Genomic DNA, 21,814 nt, shown 5'->3' on the forward strand with positions numbered 1-21,814 from the left:
TGTTGCAATACCCTCTCTGCGAATGATTCAACAAATACATTCTGGAATTTTTTTTTATACTGTCTTGCTAGGCAACTGACTAGGTTTCACATATTACTAGACAGCCGTCACATTTCTTAAATGATATTCTTTTTATTGTGGGTGACCTCTATGGCTCCCAGATGAGCTATCATCTCACTCAATATGTTACTCAACATTTCATAGGGCTAAAGTGGTGTCAGGTTCCGTAGCATTTGACCTTTGACCTTCCTGAAAGCTGATCTGGAGAATCTCTGGACATATTGCCCCCCCAGGTGGAGCATCCTCCTTTGGGTGGACGTCCTGACCCTCGGGTGGAGTGGCTTTCCGTCACCGATTTCAAAGCAAGACCAAATTATAGACTGCTGCCGTGATGGAGACAGTATTTCCTTTTGTGCAGATGACGCAAACCTTGGATTGTGTGTCAAAGGGAGGAGATTTTTTTAGAATTTGGCAAATTTATGTGCATGTGTTAGGAAAAGGAAGCGTACTTGAGGAAAACTGAGATCTCAGTCTTTATGTCTCCCATTTCCACGATATTTTCCGTTCTGCCTGTCTGAGTCACCCAATCTGTAAGGACAATACTGACAGCATCAAATACCAGTGAACGACTATGGGTTCAGGATGTGCCAGCAGAGAGAGAGAGAGAGAGAGAGAGAGAGAGAGAGAGACAGGGAGAGAGAGAGAGAGAGAGAGAGAGAGAGAGAGAGAGAGAGAGAGAGAGAGAGAGAGAGAGAGAGAGAGAGAGAGAGAGAGAGAGAGAGAGAGAGAGAGAGCTTTATATCATCTTAGCTGACTGTTCACATTCAGACGAGATAATTAGGAGTAAAACAAAGACTGTCATAGGACTTAAGAAAGAAAAGGCATTAAACAGCGTAAAACAGGTTTAACATTTCCCATTATAAAGACACCAGTGATCCTCAAGCCCCTGGGACAGAGGACTTTGTTCGAGTGATGCTTTGGGGTGACTAATTTTGTCATTTTTCCTTCTCTCTCTCTCTTTCTTTTTTCTTTTCTTTTCTTAGTGTCAGAGAATTTCAGCGGCTGCATCTACTGATTCCTCAATGCCAATTTTTGCTTCGCTGGCAATCGGGATTCATATCGTTGGATGACATCTATGGTGACGTCTCTTTCTCATAACTTCCCTTGCAAAAATTCGATCACTTTCATCTGAGCACACAAGTTAACATTGAAGAACTCTTCAGTACAAAGCATTACAATTTGTATAGTTAATTTATTTACAACAACAAAAAACGTAATTCAAATAGAATATTTAAAGATTGACCAATGCTATATTTTATGACTAATACCAATGGTGATTAATTGCATGTTTACGGGGGAATTCCCTAAGAATTATTTGCAACTTAAATCAGCGCTGTTTATTTGCATGCACAGTCTGCAGTGTTAGCATCTAATTCACTAAAGGAATGAAGCAAATCAGGTAACAGTTCTTATAAATGATGCTTAAACTTGCCATTCTTGCAGGTTGCCCCTTAGTGTGAGGGAACACGCAGCACACTACCAAATTCTGGCATATTGGGACTGAAGCATCGGATCGTACCACTGAAATCCAGATGCCTAAATTGTATTTTTAAAAGGCTGAAAGTGCAGTTTGCAAAGGTAAATAAAGAACTGGTTGTTTGAATAAGTACAGCACTTTCTTTACTCAATAAACACTATATATAAGTGACAGCAGCCTAATAAACATGTTGCTGCCAGTTATTAATGTTAAACAACAAAAGAAAACCACTCACTGATCTTGACTGAATCATTTCTATAACTTAAATAAGGATTAATCCATATTTACTTTATAAAATAAAACTATGCATTGCTATTTTTACACTTGATTTTGATATCTGGACCTGCACTTTGTTCAGTTGTATTCAACTGTTTGTATTTGTTTCTACAAATTATATTGCGGATTTAAATATTTGTTCTTATTTTATTACTGACTGTTTACTTGTCTTTAATAATATTGAAATTTATATTTAGTCTAGTTGTTTAGATAAGAATCAAAATTTAACCGCCACAAGACTGCCATTTCAGCGAATGCAAATTAAGAATCTAAGCTGACGCAATGCTAGCCTGGGAAAAACCTGACGAACTTCCGGCAAATTTGAGAATTGCTCTGCAAGTCCATCTGGCCAAGACACCATTCACGCCCATTTCCAATTTTTCCAAATCAAGGCATCAATCATGAACGTTGAGGCGGGCTTTACACGATGACGATCGCTCTGATTGGTTTTAGGTCTATCCAATTGCGCCCAGGCATTTGAGCGACGTCCATTGGTGACGCCTTTTGGAAATGGGCTGTGAATGAACCTTCCCAGACCCACTCTTAGTTACAACTGAGAAGGGTCTGGTGTCAACCAGGCTAACGTAACGCTTCTTCTGGTGGCAATTTTTGAATGTGTGCACAGGATCTGATCTTTATGGCAGATTGAGACGATCACTTTCTGGTCTGTTCTTCACACAAATCAATAGTTTGGCCTCAGAACACTTTGAATATTTGTACTTATTGAATAAATAGTTTATGTAGTTGTATCTCCCTGTTATATCCCGTAATGGATAAGCAGAATGACACAATTTTGAAACTCATACAGGTTTGGAACAAGGGTGAGTAAATGATGACAACATTATCATTTTTAGGTGAACTATCTTTTAACTTTTGTGTTATTTACTGCTTTTTTGATACAATAACAATACTACAACAGTATGAACCTAATATGATGAGTAGCATAATTAGGGGTGGGCGATGTAAGCAAGAAATTCACAATATATCTATTTTTACATTTTGGTCGACAACATTTTAATGGAACTGAAACTCCTGTATAATAATAATAATTATAATAATAAACATTTATAAGCATTGCAATGAGCAGCCTTATAAATATATATATATTTTTAATACAAACCGTGATGGTTTTCCTTATTTAGTTTCAGCACAATTACAATTAGGGGTGGGCTATAAATGGCTACAAATTTCTACAGGTTTATCGCCCGCTCCTAAATGTAATAACAATAATTATGACAAAAACATAGCCGTGTTAACAAGCAAAGTTGATTATAACAACACAGAATCAACCTTGCTTGTCAACACTTCTGTGTTTCCAAATGTTTGTGAGTAAAGTGTGATTCGGTTAAAAACTATTAGTAAAATCGATTATTGGTCTGTTTGTAATTTTAGGTATTTCGCATGGCGAAAGAAAGAAAGAAAGAAAGAAAGAAAGAAAGAAAGAAAGAAAGAAAGAAAGAAAGAAAGAAAGAAAGAAAGAAAGAAAGAAAGAAAGAAAGAAAGAAAGAAAGAAAGAAAGAAAGAAAGAAAGAAAGAAAGAAAGAAAGAAAGAAAGAAAGAAAGAAAAAGACTGTAAAAAAATATTTTCATGATTTGTTATCACAACTTTTTATCTTTTGTCAAATCAACTTTTCATAACACTATTTTGAGTTTGTTTATTAAACCATTCTTCTTCATTGTATTAACTCCAATTCTTAATTACAACAAACTCAAATTTTTAGGGTAACTCAAAGGTAACTTGCTTTAAGTTAAACCAACATTTTTTTTTACAAGAAAGAAAAAAGAAAGAAAGAAAGAAAGAAAGAAAGAAAGAAAGAAAGAAAGAAAGAAAGAAAGAAAGAAAGAAAGAAAGAAAGAAAGAAAGAAAGAAAGAAAGAAAGAAAGAAAGAAAGAAAGAAAGAAAGGAAAGAGAGAGATGACAGATGAATGCCCTGGGGCCGTGTGACCTGTCTCGCACCCCCTCTCCATTTTACATATAGACACTTGTAAACAGACTCTGATGCAACGCAGCTCTTTGAAACACGCACAAGCTAATGAGATGGGATCCAAAAAAATACATATTATGCTGACAGTAAATCATATTACATTCCTAATAAGCATTAACTGGATAACTGGGTCAAAGCAGAATCATTTAATTGATTTTTCTAAAGGAATCTGACAGGAAAATGTCAATGCTTGAATATTTCTTCATGCATCATTAAAACAAGATTGGCTTTTAACAAAAGGAGATTCCTGTGCCGAATTGATTCTTGCTCGGGGCTGCCTGCAAGTAAGTGTATTACATAAAAATCTATACAGGATATTAAAACAACACCCATTCTGCAAGACAGTTACAATTAAAAGCTGACACCCGCCCCCTTTGTGTTGGTTTCGGCAGCATGCCCGCAAATGCATCGCTGGGTTGCTGAAAGTGGGTCCAATCAATGGAGGAGCACAAAACGTTGGCTGGGAGACTGGCAGGGGGGATAATTGAGCTGTTCTGGGTTCCACTGCGACACGCGCTATATTTCCCGATCCCATCCGGGCCTGCCTGCTCCAGTCTCCCCTGTTAGCAATTAACGTCTGATTACCGTGGACAATCCTTCCAACTGAAAGTACCGAAGTAACGAAAGCTTAAGGAAAAGAATTAGTCCCACATTAAGCAATCGGCTGCAAGGGTTAGGCAGCATTTCGGGAGCTACGGCTTGGGTGTCCATTTTACATGCCTGATGGAAATGTTTCGCTAGGTGTAAACGGCTGCTTGAGCTCAAACACAGAATCTAAACATCATTTCTGTAAACTAATAAAGCTAGCGTTTCATGCTTAAAGCGGTGTACTTGGCAGCTAACTTGAAACTATAACTTGCCAAGCTACAGAATCACTTTAATTAGCTAAGCAGAGTAGTTAAACATTCTGCTTTTAAAGTTGCTGACTACTGTATGCATCTATCAAATATTTTCTACAATTACAAAAATAATAATGAAAATGTCAATATGAGTTACAGAATAATAAAACTAGACAAATATTGAGCTGAATACATAATTAAGTAGTTATAGTGTACTCTGTTGCAATATTTAGTACTTGATTGCTTTGCTGGAACTAATTGAATTGGCAAATATTTTTTTTATTCCAGAACGGTTCAATTACTCTCCAAAATAAGTGAGTCACCCAGCTAACAAAAATATGTTCCAAGAACGTTTTGCTAATGTCAATATTATGTTATGTTAAATATTATTTCTGAATCTTCTCTGAAGATCCAGTGTTTAAAATGTTTTATACACTTCGGTAACTATATAATATATAGTGCATTATAAACATATTCTTATTGTACATTATAATGCATTATAACTATTCATAAATAATGGTAACCAAAGTTAAAATGCATTATAATATTTGCAGACTTGTTACATCTGACATTGGTTGTTTGTCATGTCATGTTTGTCATAAAGGTGTGGTCATACGTTTTACAATGTATTATAACTGTGGTATATAATGCATTATAAGGTGCATTACAAGGCATAATTAATGCATTAACATAATTTTATAATGCATCATATATAAAGGCTTTAAGTAAAGTGTTACCAAAACATTTTTCTTGGATATAGGAACATTAAGGAAATAATTTTGCAAACATTATGGGAATGTTACATTACGTTCCAGTTTTGCTTCCTTGGACAATGTATAAAGAACATTTTTATGCTAATGTTTTGAGATAATAATAAATAAAAAAACAGATAATTTTGAATGAACATTGTTTTGACAGACATTTGTCCACAAATTTGAGAGAACCTTTCCAGAATGATGGCCGAAGCTCTAGAACGTTCCCAGTCAGCTAGACAGTTACTCCCAGTGTAAAACTGGGTGATCTCCCTGTATGCTAATGCTTAATTTATATAATGTTAAAATGACCCGTCTAATGGAGCAGCCCTCAGAGAAACCCAACACTCATGGAGAAAGCACAGTCGGGCCATAGAGAACACAACACCAGACGCTCCTATTCTCAGTGTACACACAGCACTGAAGGGGAGATAGTGGCAAGTGAAAAGCAGTAAATCAGTCTCGCTGACATCCTGACACTCATCAAGCCACTTCCCAACGATCCTCCATCAGTTAAGATCCAATAAAGCCGTTAGAGCTCTGAGAGAGAGCTGTGAAAACACAGCAGTGCCGTCCCGTAGATCCCAAAGACATGGCATAAATATACTTTCACTCTCATGCACAGCAGTCAGGTTTCAAGACAGATGCTGTGTTTAAATAAAGGGTTAGGCACATTAAGATCGAGAGTGTGTAAACTAGACACACTCGGAACAGAATTTTAATTGAGGCATCAAAGGAGGCTGGATTGAAATTTGATTTAAAATGGACTGAAATTCAAAGAAATGAACATTAGATAGTCAGAAACATTAGACAATCAAATTTCTAAATGCCACTTATATTCGTTTAGGATTTATTTATTATTTATGTTTTAATCTAGATAGGTCAAATTATATTCAATAAATAAAGTTGACCCTATACACTTCACAATGTTTCACTTATTATTATTATTATTTCATTGAATTGGCTATATGGAATAACAGTCAGGACCATAATAAATATAAAAATGTACAAATATAAATTATATGGGAATGTACAATACAATGCACTGCAGTAAAATTGTTACAGTGTAATTGTATATTTAAGTACTGAGTAATATTAAGCAACTGCATGCATTTACTATAGGGATAGGGTAGGATTAGGATTTGGTTGGGGGTTAGTTGCATGTAAGTATGCATAATTTATTGTTATTCCTACGGTAAGTAGATGTAACATTATGTAACAAATACACTTTAAAATGAAGTGTAAACTCTTATGCACTCATAAAATATGAGTACAACAAAAAAATCTTTGTCAATAACATCAGTAATTTTAAACATGGTAAATCCTAAAATCTTTATTACAGTTAAAAGTATTTTGATGCGATGTTTAATTGAAAATAGGCGTACAACTCATTGCTACTCATTGATTTTTTTTTATATTTTCAATGTTCAATTTCCATTTCTACACACAAACTAAAAGTTCCTTAGACTTCACAATAATATTAAAGATAAAAATGTAGATCATTTTAAAAATCATGTAAAAAGATCATGTAAAAAAATCATCAATTTACAGTTTTCTGTGCACTGGAAATCAGACTATACCCAGCAAGCAATTTTGTGTTTAAAAGATAGCCGTCCAAACACAGCCCAGCATAGGCTAAACCAAGGCAAAATTGTGTCTGTCAGTGACACATCTATACCATAGCCCAATAATAGACTAGTCATCAATTAGATAAATAAATGAAACCAAACACCTTGTAATCACGGTTTGCTTTGCTTAGGCTACATGATGGAATATCATACATCTCGCAAGTTATTTTGGCAAAAACGACATGTAACCAAATTCAAGGTTATTTTGGCTAGAAGCGGGTTACTCAGAGCCAGACTATATCAAGTCTATAGTTAACCTAGACAGTGAAATGATGGCTATTGCTTGCTGGGTAGGATTGTGAGCAGCAGTATTGTGTTGCAACAGGAGCCTGCCACGTACAGAGATCCGGCAGCCATTAGCCACAGGTTTGAAATCCTTTTGCCAAATCACGAAGGCATCCAGAAAACATTATGCAATTTATTTACAACAAGCGCAGATCGCATATTCGGAGGTGAGCGTATGTGTATTTAGGATTCCTCTGAGTCTGATGGGAGGCATGTAATGCTCATTTTACACAAAAGCCTGACAGAAGTGCTGGGCTTGTTTTGTTGCCACCCTTCGGGATCGTCACACATGTGGAAGGAGGGAAACGCGCACGCGTGCGGATGTGTGTGCGCGTTTGTGTTGACGCGCATTTGCGATGCAATATTCATGACGAATTCTGCTGCAACTTGTCTGTTTTCCGAGAGGCTGCTAAACAGAAAAGAAGAGCGAGGGAGAGTGGGAAATCAGCGCTCACCTGACATCTGCATATGCCATTCAGCGCGCCTGGCGTTCCGCCGGGCCCTCTGCGAGTTCCCAAACACTTTGAGGTCAACAAATTATTAATATTTAGTATTAGCACTGACGACAGCATGGTGTCCTCTAGAGAGACAGAGAAGAGGGAGGAGGAGCGTGTTTCTTGACGAAGAGCGTATTTGGCAGATGGAGCTGTCAGTTTAGCTCTTCATTTAATGCTCTCATGCATATGGCGGCATCCCTTAAAAACCAACAAGCTCATGTATTATCTATGGGGCTAAAAGCACGCGACACAGGACGCAGGAGTTTAAACCTCTGTAAACAGCACGCGGCAGCGATGTAAATGCCATTTTTACTGTCAGAAATATCCGAAACATATGGTCGGAGACGGGGAGCGGTCGTGTACCTGTGCGAGGCCGCGGCCGCCCGCGCATCTCTTGACGTGATGTCGACTGACAGTGAGAGACGCAAGGAGGGAGCTCGATTACTTTTTCATGAGTTACCTGACAGCACTGATTCTGACCGGCGAAAAACGCTCAGGCAAACAAATTTTTCGCATCGCCTCTTTAAAGGAACTTGTGCAGGGAGCGACGCGGCAGGACCGAGGATGCTTAAACAGCCTGACAGGGTTGAAGGGCCTGCGAGAGAACATGGTGAGCATATATCACGTTATATGGCTCTCCCAGGGCTTCTCCTGAAAAGCCTCACACATTCTTTTGCCTTCATGGAAGGATACAGTTGTTTGACAGGGATCACAATTGAAAAGCTATACAGCAGTGTTGCTGGCGCACGCTGCACTATAACTGTGCTGTTTGAGAGGTTTTTCTGTGAAAGTCTCGCTGGGAATGTTTGACTGCTGCTTGTGTTTGTAGAGGTGCCATCGCATAGTCTTGAGCTCAGATTTACTGCGCCGAAGGGACAACAGGTGTGTTTGTCTCTCCACTTCATCTTTAGGAACAGAAACACAGAGCATGGAAATTATAAATTAGCAGCACCGTCATCAATATTGCTTTTACTTTACATCCAAAACATTAGGGGGCTAGAGAAAGTTAGCAAACGTGTGAATACATCAAATTGTATTTCCGAAAGCAAGGTTACAATGCAGTAATGCAGTTTTTTTATTATAATAATAATAATTTGTTACATTTATATAGCGCTTTTCTGGGTACTACTCAAAGCGCTTTACATAGAAAGGGGAAATCTCCTCAACCACCACCAATGTGCAGCATCCACCTGGATGATGCGACGGCAGCCATATTGCTCCAGAACGCCCACCACACACCAGCTTATGAATAATATGACAATAAAACCAATCCATCAATCGATCAAACAATCAAACACTCTCAGAATAAAAGGTACAAAAGCTGTCAACTGGGACAGTACCCTTTAAAAAGGTTCTAATGTACCATTGAGGTACTAGTACTGTATGTACACTGTTGGTATCAAAATGTACCTTTAAGGTATTGATAAGCACTCTTTAGGTACAAATGTGTACCTCTTTAAAGGGTAACGCCCCAGTGACAACTTTTGTACCTTTTTTTCCTGAGAGTGAACAATCAATCAATCAATCAATCAATCAATCCTCAACTTCTAGTCACGTGACAAATATCATACAATGCTACAGAGGATTTTCTGCTTTTCCAGTGTTTGATGTTGTTGGCAACCTGTTACTTTACCAAGTCATCAGATGCACAATTTTCATCTGCTGGGCAATACAAAAAATTAAATGGTACGGACATACATTAAACAAGGGACCTGAGGGATATCTAGATTTCTTTTAACACAACCCAAAAAGAAAACATCTAGCAACTACCCTACACTAAAAAAAATAAAGGTTTTTGTCATTAATGGTTCCTTGAAGAACTTTTAACATCAATGGAATCTCTCGATTATTTTTAGTGGGAAAAGGTTCTTTACATTATCAAAATATTCTTCACACAAATAAAAAAAAATGGCTCATTAAAGAACTGTTCACAGATAACCACCAAGTGGTTCTTCTATGGCACCGCAGTGAAAACTCCCTTTTCCCAAGCTTTATTTTTAAGAGTGCATAAGAACACGCTAAAAACACATTACATTTCCAAGCAGTTTATATTCAATTTCCCCATAGACATTTCGTCATACAGGTAAGGCTGGGTATTTCTGAAATGCTCCCTGTCTGATATTTCCCTTTTTCTCCGTCTCACCACGCACGCCCACTCGATTTCTCATCTCGAGACTCGACGCGGTGCTCGCTCCTTAACCCTGCCACGTCTCCGACAGCTCACTCCACGATTTGTGCCAAGAGATCAGCCCTCTTTACAGATAACAGGCTGAGGAGACGAGAGAGGCCTGCGATTCATGCAGACACAACGGGAGGGGTTCTCATCTGAACTGAAAAAGGGACAGGTACAGCTCGTCAGCAGACAGAGCGATATGAAGCATCTGGCACGTCCACCTAAAGGGAGTGAGAGAGAAAACGGTTTCTAAAATCTGAGAAACTAAACAAAAGCATCCGCAATCTGAACAGACTGGAGCTGTGATCCATTCAAAAAGCAATGCATCAGAGATTGCTCCAAACATACAGGAGTGGAAAATAGTTGAATCAATAATTAAACGTTCCCTTTTGCGTCACAACACCACAGTCCTGAGGGAAGACAGGCCGCTTGACTGACAGATCTGGAGCATTTGATTCTGGATAGATCGGCACGGTCTCTGCTCCGAGTGTGAAGTGGGAGTCAGACGCCGCCGCATCGCAGTCTGGCTGCAATTCTCCTGCATCTGCCAGGTACTCCCAGGTATTAGAAGTATTAAACCTCACAGGGTCCTACAACTCATCTATAACACGGATAGGAGCAGCCAGCGAAAAAAAAAAAAACACAATTGCAGGAGCCCCTCTGTTTGGTCTTCTCTTTATTCACAATCAAAACAGTTTATAAAGATGGAGATAATGGAGTAATCAATTGGTGTATTAAGGTCTGAAGAGGTATTGATTAGCTCCATCAATAATTCAGAGAGGTAACACTAGCACTCATGCACGGCCTGCCTTTCATCAACCAATGAACGTTGCATTTTTAGTCCTTGTGTTTTTTGTGTGTGTGTGTTTGAAAGAGCAAATATTGAGCATAATATGCTGACTTGCTGCTCAAGAAACATTTTTTATTGGTTTGCACAACTAGTGGCATCTTCAAACAAGTTTCAACCAATGCCCGTCTGCCACCGAGACTAAACTGGTATAGCAAAACCCAAACTCAACTACAGGTCCAATTGGTGCCACAGAAATGACACACTGCAGATTTGATTTCTGTCCGTTTGAGTAAATATCCGAGTCAAGAGAGACATTGACTAGTCAAGTCAGATGCATTGCATTGTGAGATACAGTATTTTACAGCATTCCTGTAACTCAAACAACAGAACATAGTGCTAGTTAGTCGGTGGTTTAGTTCCCAGTGAATGTATAAACTAGGGCTGTCCGTTAAACGCGTTATTAACGCCGTTAACGCAAACCCATTTTAACGGCGTCAATTTTTTTATCGCGAGATTAACGCCTAGCAAACGTTTTAATTTTTTTTCACATGCTTTTGCAACAACTACGTTATTAAAACTACAGCACCACACCGGATCTAGCTAGACCAGAAACCAAACAACAGGCACGCCGCACACACTTGTTTGGGCTTGCGAACCGAACCGGCCAAAGAGTGGACAAGAAGCGCAGAGCCGAGCCGCGTTTAGGACAACCCATATCGCACACGCACTTTCTCAGTTTATGGCCAGCAATAAAAACGCCGAATGGCGCCGCCGGTGTGTGTACACTCATAGAGAATAATGTGTTCGAATTTTAAATATGAGGCGCTGCGCGATGTGGAGCTGCGCTTCTCGTCCGGTGTGCGACTTGATGAATGATGAACGCGAGACGCCGATATTGGATGCCAATAAGATTCTGAATGTAAAGTTTACTTTTAAAAAGTTGCCAAATGGTTCAATTGACAAGACCAAAGTGATCTGTGTGTTGTGTCGTTGTGAACTGAGCTATCATCGCAGCACGTCCAGTCTGAAATACCACTTGATGGCCAAGCACACACACACACACACACACACAGCTGATGCGTTTCTACGCCCACTCGTCAATATCAGTAACGTTACCTCGTCAGTGTTTCTTTCACCCTTTTATTGATGGAGAGTGTTACATTGTGTGAGAGATTATTTGCTCCAAGTGAGAATGTTAGTGTGGAATTGAACACATTATGTTGTTTTCAATAAAAAAACATTTGCACAAAGCAAGCTGATCCACTTTTCCATGTTGATAAGAGCATTAAAATGAGAAAAAATAATGGGACAAAAAGAAATCAAAAGACATTTAGAATAGATAAAAATGTGTGATTAATCGCGAGTTAACTATGACATTAATGCGATTAATCGCGATTAAATATTTTAATCGTTTGACAGCCCTAGTATAAACTAATCAAATGTACCCTGAATGCAATACAAGTTGCTACAGATAAAAGCACCTGCCAAATGCATAAATGTCAATGTAAATATAGTCTTCCTATGTAGCAGTGGTGATTGCTTTAAGACGGAAAGCAATTTGTGCCAATATCAGTTCATTATACAGTTTATCTCCGTACAAAATAAATCAATACGTATGTGTAATGTTAAAATAATCACTATTTAGCAAATGTAATTAAGTAGTAGTTTGAGAGGCTTTTAGGAGCACAGAATCAATAGATCTTAGTGTGCTTCCCTACTCTTGAAACCGACCAGCCACCATCACTGTTGTGGACTCATGTGTACAGTTTAACAAATGTAATCTATGCATACAAAACATGTGCGTGCTATGCCAGGTATACATAAGGAATACTGCAAAAATAGTACAAGTTTACGAAGCTTTTTTCCTGGTAAGCTAAAAGTCAAAATTGAGAGGGGGGAAACAGAGCAGGAAGGGTTTGGCCTAATAAATTGGCATCTCATTCAGAGATCAGCATGTAGAGTGTATTATTCATTATTCATGCTCATTAAATTCAGGGCCTCATATAAGCACAGCCTGCCATCTCTCTGCCAAACCCCCTCGGTTTTCAGATGTGCCCACTTGAGACCAGCGGATCTGAATCCAGGACACCGCAGCCGAATAACACGCCTGAGGTCCCCAAACAAAAACACACAGTCCGCTTCCAATTTCATCCCTACACATTTGACAAAACACACAATTATCGCCCCTCCGCTCCCTTTCTCTCTCACACATGTCCACGTGAAGGGGATTTTCAATTACGCTATCTGTGAACTTGCATATTAATGATCCCGTGAAGCTTGTTTGTTTTGTGAGAGAGAAGCAGTTGTCACCACATGTCCTACGAGCGAGGCATCGCGGTGCCAAATCGCTCCCCTGCGGTACTTTCCTACACACCCCCACTTCCTCTCTTCTGATGAGGTATTAAGGTTTGATGGCCTGCGTCATTGCTTGTCTGCTCTGAACATTTGTAAAAACATAAAGCTAAGTAAGAGCTGGCTCACGTTTCACAGGCCCCCTGTCGATTTGAGATTTTCTCACCATTACAGATCTGCAGTCACAACGCTCAAAATCACATGCCAGGCAACCATGTGAAACGCCTGCAAGTGGTCCAAAGCAGAACGGCGCAACATAAGTGGACCGGCTTGACTTCTGCGTAACAACTGGCAGAGCTCAAACCTCCAGCCTTCCCTCGCAGGACTGGAACATTGAGATGTTTTACAAGCCGAACCCGTCGCTAGGCCTCTCCCGTGTTCAGCAGTCGAGCGAAAAGTGGATTTGACATACAGGAAACAATTATTTATAAGGACACGCATGCCCAAAGGCCCAGGCAGCTGTGATGTTCTGGACCCTCCAGCTCGTATGTGTCTCTCTTAGGGGCCGAATCCCTCAGAAAAAATAAAGCCGGAACTTGGGAGAAGAGTCTAATACTTTCCCATATGTTTGTGTGGAATGAATGTGGCCAAAGCCCTGGTCAGATCTTTCATAGACTTCTAATGTACTGGAAAGTCTGCTGCAGTCTGCTGCCGGGGTTCCCTTTCCAGAGAGTGAGTCCGGTCCCAGCCGCCGTGAGGGGGGCGAATGCCCAGAGGACTGGTTGTTGTCAGGTCGGGTTATGTTTTAATAGCAGACACTTCAGCGCTGGATTTGAGCAGGCTTATGTCAGAAACAAGAGGTCTAAATAAACAGAGAGGCCAGTCCCGCTCCTCATTTATCACCGGCTCTGACAGAGGCAGGGCGGGGGACTCATCTGGAATCGTCCTCTGCGAGCGTCCATAAGGCGAAACGTGAGCCCTCTGCACTCTCGCTGCTCACGGTGCCAGACCTGAACAGGGCTGCATGTCAGTCCTCCTGTCTGACATTTCTGTATGCGTGTCTGTCATGTCCATTTTCACGTGGGTGGTGTAGGAGTTTTTTTCTGCTTGTCTTCAACCAGTGACATTCCAGTGCAAGAATCCGTCTTTACCAAGATAAAAATACACATTTTGTTCTTCTCACTTTGTTAAACCTCATGCTGTTTGGAATCTAATACACTCATGGCCCCCCCCAAAAAAATGAGACTAAAGAACCCGTTTCATTCTTTCATACTTGTTGACCTATTATAAGCAAGGTTTATGCATGGAATAATAAGTCATTATTGCAAAATAAACCCTGATGTGACAGCCACGAAACTAGCACAGTTAGTATGCATGGGACAACAGTCAATTCTACAGTGTAGATCAGTCGTTCTCAACCAGGGGTCCGGGGCCCACAAGGGGGTGGGATCTAGTTAAGATTTTTTTACTGATTAAAAAAAAAAAAAAAAAAAAAAAAAGACTTCTCACACTCAGATTGAGTTCATGCTGGAGCAGCATTCAATGGGAATCAAGCCACTTCTGTCACAATCAGGCTTGACGCAATGACCAGAACTCAAAAAGGTACGTTTATTTGCAAATAGAGCATGAACACAATGCAGGTAAGAGATGATACTTGAGATCGATAGATGAGAGACTTGCATTGTTGACTGAGTCTGTCTTACAGAATCGTTGGAGCACACACACACACACACACACACACACGGAAACAACGTTGAGACGAGGAGTGACTGGAAGATTACGTGGGTGACTGGAGATCAACTTGGTTGACAGCAGTAGCTAGCAAGGTAGTCAGAAACAAAGCAGGTAAGTAGCGAGTTAAGTTGTCTTGCCTTGTTGTATTTGTCTTGCAGTCAAAAAAGCTTAAAAAACACTGGTGTAGCAGCACCATTATACTAAAATTCTGGCTGCAGCAATTCTTTCAATATATTTCAGAAAGCCATGTATACATGCAACAATGCCTTCTAATTAAACTAAAACAAGGTATCTTAGGAGGCAACATAATAAAGTTGCCTACCTTTTGGAACAGCCTTCGCAGCAAGAGGGCATCAAGATCAAGCCGCTTTTGTAGGCAATACGCTGGGTTCTGGGACGGAGTACAAGTGTCTCTTGAGTTGCAGGTGCTCAGCTCTCCCTCTCATTCTCACTGGCTTATAGCTCTAGAGTGTTTGAGAACAAACAGAATCTAAGAATCAAAGGCTCATGTTCGACAAAAATAAGGTACGAGTGAACGCAAACATGCATTCGTTTAGTCCTATCTGCCCTTTTTGCATCTGCCTTTAAAGAATCTGTTTGCTGAGATCAAAAGCTTAACCTCTCGACCGAGGAGAATTCAGTCGCTGGGTTTGATTTCATAAGGCAACTTTGTGTGGTGTCTGAAAGAATGCAGAGGGCACAGACGCGGAGGAGTTTACTAATGCCACATGTTTACTGATTCAAACTAACAAGTTATGGCAGGCTAAGAAAACAACTGCAAATTAGCAACTTTCACAGTGTGTTTCAAATTGAAAACGGTTCCCCAGTGGGAACAATGACTACTTATGTCAGAGATATATCTCAGACAACATCATGGACGAGGTGTCTACTGGACAACAAGAGACTGTTTCGAGTAAAATAAAGGAAACATTGTTTTCTTTTATCACAGTATTATAATGAAATATGAGGTTGATTTTAAACCATTTCAAGGGTCATGGAACCCCAAAACATTTCTTCTTTTTTGTGAGATGTGAACAGATATGTACAGGCTGCACATAACTGAAAATACTGCCTGATTTTGGAGGGAAATTAACATACCCTCATCAGTAAGTATTATCAATGGATCTGATGAATTCCAGGATGTATAAATCTGCTCGGGTCAAACTTAGTTATGATATCATTGATCGCATTCTAACAGCACTTTAAATGTCCACTTTAAGCTTAATGAAATGGCTTTTTGTCCCAAACGGTTAAGTATATGAGGCTCATGTGTTCTTTGCTGACTGGAAAATCCCATTTTAGGGTGACTGAGAAGCCTCAAATGCTTGCATGCTAATATGACTAATGCAATTAGTGGCTAAGCCCTTAATAAGGCAAATGACACATGGCGTATTGAGCAGAGATCTTCAGTGGTTGGAGGTGGAAGCTGCTGGAACAGCGGGAACCGAGTGGAGGCCATCTAACGCAACTGCTCAGAAATGTATCAAAATCAATTAAAAGCAGATTTTACCAGCTTCATCTAAATGAGATTAGAAACCATAACAACATAATATACATAACACACCTCATAAGATGCTCTTACATTTATATCCGTTTCTCACTCAAAGCTACTGAATGGCTTCAGATGCTTGGAATACAGAATATGAGAATTGTATGTTTGTTTGTTTTTTTGTTTTTTTATTGTGCATCTATCTGTGGATTTGATGTAGATGTTTTTTTCTGGGGTTACAGCTTAGAAATATATATAGTATAATATAATTACATGGCTTTCAACTGATGAACTGAACTGATGAAACCATCAAATTGATTAAATTATATGCTTTTTAATTAATCAATCCATCGCATAATAAATACACATTTGTTGAGAAAAGCACCTGCTAACACCATTTTGATGGTCCATTTTAGACATTCTACTAACTATAAGTATCTTTGAAACTGTCAACTAACTCTCATTAGATTATTAGTAGACTGTCTGCTTAATATCGGCTAACTGAATTTTGATGGTCCCCCAACAGACATTATACTGACTAACTTTGAAAGTATATGTAAACTTACTCTACTAACAATACCTAATACTAATACTCGAATGAGAGTTAGTTGACATGTAGTTGCAAATAAATAAGAGCTAGTTGACAAGTAGTTGCAAAGTTACTTTTAGTAGTAGAATGTCTAAAGTGGACTATTGAAACAGTGTGACAAGCCTCCAAATGAAGATGAATACACATGATTTTTATTATTTTATTTTTAAATTGATAATGTAAACTGTGTCAGCAAAGCTACAGCGATGTGTCTGTTATTAGACTGCCCTGTAAAAGCAACTTTACTACTACTGAATTTGGTGAGAGCGAAAGGAATAGTGGCCTCAGTCCATGTGTACTATAACAATACTGATACACTGCCATAATAAAACTGAAGTAGAAGCATGATCAATTTTCATAAGGATGTCTCTGTTAAATGCAGGAAAATTAATCAGACATCTAATGAAATTTAGTCTTCTCTGTGTTTTTGTTGTGATCACACACACACACACGCACACACAAACACCACTAGCTAGTATTTTCATCATCAGCAGGAGGGTTGTTCTTTCGGTGGCTGTGTCATTTAAACACTCAGCCTGTCACATGATCTGTCAAGTTTCCAGCCTCAGGTGAGCTTTGATGATGGCCATTTTAATTTTCCCTCCAACCCCAATCACTCACTAAATAAATCAATACTGTAAACAATAGCGAGATGGGTGTCTAAATAGCAATCGTGGCCGGAAGGGATAGCTAATCTGTGGGAGTCACAGAGAGAGAAAGAGACCGAGAAAATAAATATGGTGTCTAAGCTGGATAGCTTTACTACATTTATTGCTGAAATGATGTACATGCTTAAACTGTGCAAAAGAAAAAAGTTATATACAATTTCACCAGAGTTATATATATATACACAGTCACCAGATTTTTAATATCTCAAAATGTATAATGTGAAGGTCATTTGACTATAGTGAACTCATTGTCATGTTCAATGTACTCTACTAAATCTACCAATACTCTAATGAGAGTTAGTTGACATGTAGTTGCAAATGAATGAGAGCTAGTTGACAAGTCCTTCGGATGAGACATTAAACCGAGGTCCTGACTCTCTGTGGTCATTAAAAATCCCATGGCACTTCTCGTAAAGAGTAGGGGTGTAACCCCGGTGTCCTGGCCACATTCCCTCCATTGGCCCTTGCCAATCAAGACCTCCTAATAATCCCCATCCACTGAATTGGCTCTATCACTCTCTCTCCTCTCCACCTGTATCTGGTGTGTGGTGAGCGCACTGGCGCCGTTGTACTGTGGCTGCCATCGCATCATCCAAGTGGATGCTCCACACTGCTGGTGGTTGAGGAGAGACTGATATGATTGTAAAAAGCTTTGGGTGTACAGTAGTACACATGAAAAGCCCTATATAAATGTCTCATTCATTAATTTATTCATTTAAAATACCAGTTTGAGATGATTTGAGCTTTGTGACTTTGTTACTCTGCTGTTACACTGTGGTCATAAAGGGATGGACATTGTCAGCAACTATACGCACAGGTAGAATCTGGCATCAACAAGGCATGTTCACCCACAGATCTGCTGCTCACTGGATATTTTCCTGGATATGACCATCCTCTGTAAACCCTAGAACCGGTTATGCATGAAAATCCAAGTAGATCAGCACTTTATGAAATACTCCGATCATACCACGTTCAAATGCACTTAAATCGCTCAGTTTGAACTAGGGATGTTAACCGATGAGCGTTTGACCGATGGTTGACCGCATCAACGTTAACCGATCAAAGTTGTCGGTAGTCGGTAAAAAAAAAAAAAAGTGATCTCTAAATTACACTATTATAGAGAGTGGACTAAACGCTACTACAGTTAGCCATCTAATTCCAAGATCTTTTTGTGTGTAGTGAACAAATCCCTCACACTCAATTTTTCATAACTCGCCTGTTTGTACTTAATAAGCCAATAAAAACATTTGGTGCGAGGTCACAGCGTTTGGGTTTGCGCGCTCACAAGGTTTGCGAAAAGTAAACGCTACAGGCTAAAACACTCGAGGTTAGAGCCAGGGCAGACGACAGGATGAAGGGTGCAAAGAAAAGTAGTCTGTGGGACCATTTCACCAAAAAGAATGACACAGATGTAAGTTGCAACTTGTGTGATACAGTGTACCTAATTAAGTGGCCAGTGAGTGTAAATTAAATTATGTTTATTATAGTGCAGCACGATATATCAAAAGTATTGCAATAACGTCATTGTATGTATTGCGATATGTACAGTATATCACAACGGCTTGTGATAACTGCGATTTAAATACTGCAAAAGAATACAAAAGTTTTAGGTCAAAGTCACCACAGACAGCAGAGAGCAGACTGGACACAAGACTATTAGGCTATATACATGTGACACACTTAATGTTATTAAATGCAATAAGAAGTACTCACGCACACAGAGAGTCACCTCCCTTACGCACGCCATATACACACAAAACTGGTGAGTATTCATATAAAAGTTTATATTAGGGGTGTCGCGATATAGGCTATCGGTATTGAATATAACCGTGCTATTCAAAACATGAAATATCGATATTGTGTGACAATATATTGTGATAACTGTAATTTTTTAAATGAATAGTGCGCATATGATAATATGACACGTAAATAATTCAGCGCCAGTACCTGGTTGACATCCCAAAGTACAATAGGTGGCTGTATTGCACCTTAATGCTGCCATCTGCCGTCATAGCAGAATCTGTAATTCAGCAAATCATGATCAAATAATGAGAGCATTATAATTGACATACGGCCAGATGCGGCATGCAGGAAAATGCATCTTTCAGCATTCAGAGTCACATTAGTGGAGTGATGCTGTAGACGTAAAATGGAGAACTAAACTTATGCAAATCATGTGACTTTTCAAATTATGTGATTTTGCCATTACCTGATTTGCATAATTCCCAATAAATCAGTAGCTAAAGTAATGTAGACAGTTTGTCACTGATTGTATCTGCGCTTCATCTTATTCAATTAACAAAGTTACAGTGCAAATCCAGAGATATTTAACACAGATTGTTAGTGTTCCTCAGTTCAATACCAAATCTACCATCAGTTAATCAGTTACAATAAGATCCAGCTACAATGCCCTGAACATACAGTAGCAGAAAGGTAAATATTTTAAAAGTGATATCGGTATATATATTTGTCTTTTAGTATCTACCTATTTGGATAAAAGTCTTGAGAATGACCGACTCTGACAACACACTGTGTTAACTTATGAGCTCATGTAAATAGAATGATCAAAGAGCGGGCTTTTATGAGGACTAGAGGGCACACACACACACACACACACACACACACAGGCGCACACACACACACACACACACACACAGTCCTGCTTTATGGGCCATCTTAAACCCATTTAAATGACAGCAGTAAAGAAAAGCAATTATTACTAGAAAAACCCTTTACTGCCCAGTGAAGCAGCACCATTACGTTCATAATCCACTCCAGTGTGTGCGTGTGTGTGACATACATGGACAAATTATGGCTTCAGTACTATAATATTGCACAAAAGATGTGAAACAACATGTCACAAGCAGCTCGGCTCAGTGATCACACTTTTGCTGAAGCTGGTGGGATATCATGATGGGGTTTGAAATCTGTCCGATTCTTTATGGGGGTTGAGACAATGATCGTCTGCTCACCAGAGCAAGATTTTCCCCAGTGAAGTACGATGGCTTTCTCAAACCATTCCTCTGGACTTCCTATCAAAAACATCTGATGAAATATTAGTCCTCTATCAGGTGCCACTCACATGTCCACATCTGGATCATCTCAATACTCCAGCATGAAGACAAACATCAAAGATAGATAGATAGATAGATAGATAGATAGATAGATAGATAGATAGATAGATAGATAGATAGATAGATAGATAGATAGATAGATAGATAGATAGATAGATAGATAGATAGATAGATAGATAGATAGATAGATAGATAGATAGATAGATAGATAGATAGATAGATAGATTGTCTGTTGGGGAGCATCAAAATAAAGTATTAGCAGATATTAAACAGTCTACTAATACTCTAATGTGAGTTGGTTGCAAAGATACTTATATGCCTTAAGTGTGCCATTGATCCCCTGATAGGGTAAAGTTTTACCCCAAGTAATTTTGGTGTGAAGTTTCCCCTTTCCCAGTACAGAATTAATTTTAGCAGACCTCTACAACCCTGAAATGAAAACGAGCAGTGCTGAAACTATAGTAACCAATAATCTGTTAGAGCTGAAAGGAAAGTATGATGGTGTGGGAATGGATAGAGAGAGAGAGAGAGATGAACAATGCTCTCTCCACATGCCTGTGTCCAAGCGCTCTCTCTCTCTCCGCTGGCCGCCTCCTCTCGCTGTTGTGTGGGCCTGTACAGACATGCTGTTCCTAAAATTAACTAAACTGCTGCCTGCTGCCTGCCTTAATGCAAAATAAAGCGATTGGCCACTTGCAGAAAACACCCAAAACAAATGGACGACATTGTTCGCTATATTGCAATCTCATTTGGTGACAACGTTTGTGGACTTACATTTGCAGAGCTAATTGCTGAAGCAGCCACACTAGCTTAGCACATGGAGTGCTCTCTGCCTCCCTCTCCAATTCATGAAGGTACACCCGTAAGAGAGGAACACGGAGGAGAAAACTCACTCAGATGAAACACGTCGAAGCGTTATAGAGAGGAGCGGTGAATGTCCACTTCTACAGTGACTTTGTCTTTTTCCCCATTCACTGTCTCCATAGCGATTTAAAAAAAGGATTGAATATAGATTATAAGCTTTGACCCAAACCAACTGAATTATTAATGATAATAATTTTACTAATCAATGATGCAAATTGAAAAACAACAACAATAGAGTGATTACAAGTATACAAACCAAATAAATGTTTAGCAAGAATACTGATATTTACAAAAAGTAGCTTTTGAGCGTGGTAAAACCAACTCAACTACCTAAATTGCAAT

General features: G+C 39.2%; 1 long non-coding RNA gene across 3 annotated transcripts in view; it reads right to left on the reverse strand.

The window, feature by feature from the left end:
* Nucleotides 1–239: 239 nt before the first annotated feature.
* LOC307005518 overlaps nucleotides 240–21,814 on the reverse strand; it is a 48,173-nt gene continuing 26,598 nt past the window's right edge. Inside the window, exon 3 of one of the 3 annotated variants that reach the window (XR_013799282.1) lies at nucleotides 240–588. This is a non-coding gene — a long non-coding RNA (uncharacterized lncRNA). Of the gene's footprint in view, nucleotides 589–9,940; nucleotides 10,194–15,110; nucleotides 15,253–21,814 lie in introns of those variants that run through there. The other 2 variants (XR_013799283.1, XR_013799284.1) reach the window with 2 other exon arrangements.

Source organism: Phoxinus phoxinus, assembly GCF_949152265.1.
Source record: "Phoxinus phoxinus genome assembly, chromosome: 10".
Classification (NCBI taxonomy): domain Eukaryota; kingdom Metazoa; phylum Chordata; class Actinopteri; order Cypriniformes; family Leuciscidae; genus Phoxinus; species Phoxinus phoxinus.